At 47.7% G+C, this 2,500-nt stretch overlaps 1 pseudogene; it reads right to left on the minus strand.

Annotated features, from left to right (window-relative positions):
- Positions 1 to 2,500, minus strand: part of LOC138684389 (28S ribosomal RNA) — an 8,616-nt pseudogene that overhangs the window by 2,130 nt on the left and 3,986 nt on the right.

Raw genomic sequence — 2,500 nt, forward strand, 5'->3', positions numbered from 1 at the left:
CTGTCTCCCCCTTGCCAGGAATTCCCTAGTGGGGTACACGTTAGCTCTCAACTGTAGCGCCGTGAGGAGTTTTCGGTGAGGAATGCCTCTATATCGTTCGAGCCAATTATTGCTGATTTTATCCTTCTCAAAGTTGGCAATACCACGGCCCTGGGACTGTAACTTGGTCCAATTAATAAATTCCTGTTTACGCCAGTCACAAGGCTTAGGAAAGATGGTTTTGGGAGTTGGTATTTCCCATTCTGAAGCAAATTCATCCTCGCCCCGTTCCTCAGATGTTACCCTAATCGCCCTCGGGTCCCAAATGGATGGTATTTTATTTCTATCACCCCCAGCTGTTAACCACAATTTTTCAAAGTCTTTTTCGATCCCCTCTTGCTTCACTATTGATCTTATCACCTCGTCCGAAGACTGCGCAATTCTGTGCAGTCTTCGAGCTTGTATACTAGGGATCAAGCCCGAGAGCCTAGTGATGCCTAATCCTCCATCGCGTGTGCTGGAATACAGGATGGCATCGCAGGTACTAGGAGGCAGATGTAACCACTCCTTGACCGTAGTTCGAATCGTCAGGTCAAGTTCTTCTAGGTACGTTGCTTTTACGTCAGCTTGGTCTGCTAAGTAGATCAGTCGCGGGATAGTATATCCCTTCAAGATGTCAACTTTCTGAAACGGTTTCAGTGGGGCTTCTCCAATCCGTTGTAGCCAATCTCTTATTTTCACGAGTAGCTCGGGTTTCGATATTCCAGTCCATGGGTCTATTCTCAGGCCCAAGTACTTCTCCGAACTACCAGGTTCGATCATATTTAATGGGGTGCCGTTAATTTGCCATGGAGGACAATCGTTGATCGTATACGAGTCCTTAGTAGGTTGTATGTAAAAGCCATGGCATTTCTCCCCCTGCGTCCTGAGGCCGGTCAGTTCACAAAAGGCCTCGAGGATTTTAATATTACTTTGCATTCCTTCCCATGACCCACTTAACAGCACCAGATCGTCTGCAAAAGCCATAGATGTTACACCCTTAGAGTCATGATGGTAGCCACTCCCTTCTTCCTCTAGCTTACACAATAGGGGGTCCACAGATAAGTTAAACAATAGAGGTGACATCGGATCGCCTTGCTTAACACCAATTTGAATCCCGATGGGATCCGATTGTTCATTCTTCATGGTAATGCGAGTTCTAGTGTTTTGATACATGTTCGTAATCAGGGTGATAATGTGATGGTCCACACCCTTTTGTTTAAGCACTGCAATAAGATGATGGTGACTCACTGTGTCGAATGCTTTAGCCAGGTCAATGAAGACAACGCCCAAGGGTCGATGTTCCTTTTTTGCATCCTTAATCAATAGTTGTAACAGTTTCAAGTTCTCTGCACATCCCGCTGATCTAATAAAGCCCTTTTGTCGTGGGTTAATGGGGCATGCCTTTGCCAGTCTTGCCGTCAGGATCCTTGAGAACAGCCTCAAGATAATCGATCCGATGGTAATCGGTCGCCAGTTATTGATGTCCATTTGGCGCTCCGGCAGAGATGATTTCGATATTAACACAGTCCGACATTCTTTCACCACGTCCGGTACGATGCCAGTCACCAGCCATAGATTGAATACTTCCATTAACTGGAGAAAATGGGGGTCTATCTTAATGATATCCCGCAGACTTAGTCTGTCTGGTCCTGGCGCACTGTTCTTATTCATCTCTTGGATGTTTTTAGAGATTTCTTTTGCCGTGATCATGGCCTCGAATGCCGAGTTGTCCGCCAGCCCCTTGGATCTGAACGCTCCCAGGCCCTTGAATGTTCCCGGTGACTCCCATCTCGACTTGAACACGTTGTGTATCTCGTCTTGTGGGATACCACACTTCAGGGATTCCACGTCATCCAGAATAATACCGGCCAGTTTCCCCCTATCCAGGTAGAACAGCCGCTGGAACCGTAGGAACTGCCCCCGTTTCACAGCTCTCTTCTTCATCCACCCCTTCGGTGGTTCCGAAGGTCGAGCGGTTTGGGCCACCTGGCGCGGTCGACCCTGGCTGGCTTTCAACTCAAGGGACTTAGAGGCAAGGCACGCGAAACAGTCTTTCATTGCCTTATCAGCAACTATTGCTGGATCTTCTTCTCCTTCGATCACCTGCTCAAACATTCCATGGAGAATGGACAATTTTCCAGATGTTACCCACTCAGAGACTGTCTTTCGGTAACGGGACTTCAGTCCCCCCTCCGTCTCCGATCCAACGCACACGAGATGTTCCCCTTCCGCGAGGTGTTCCCCTTCCAGTTCTAGGTGTTTCTTCTGACCTTGATCTCTTCCCTTCTTCACCGGGCTCTTATGAAGGTCCCGTCTTTTATCACTTATCTGTTTCGTTGTCTTGGTCGGAATATGCTCCGCAATCAACTTGTTGATGTTTTTCTGCCCCTCATATTGTTTATCCAACTTTCTCAATAGTTCAACCTCATCCTCGGTCCAGCACCGACGATGCGCCCCTCTCATATTTGTACCTGTCTTA

Source organism: Haliaeetus albicilla, unplaced genomic scaffold, assembly GCF_947461875.1.
Source record: "Haliaeetus albicilla unplaced genomic scaffold, bHalAlb1.1 scaffold_57, whole genome shotgun sequence".
Classification (NCBI taxonomy): Eukaryota; Metazoa; Chordata; class Aves; order Accipitriformes; family Accipitridae; genus Haliaeetus; species Haliaeetus albicilla.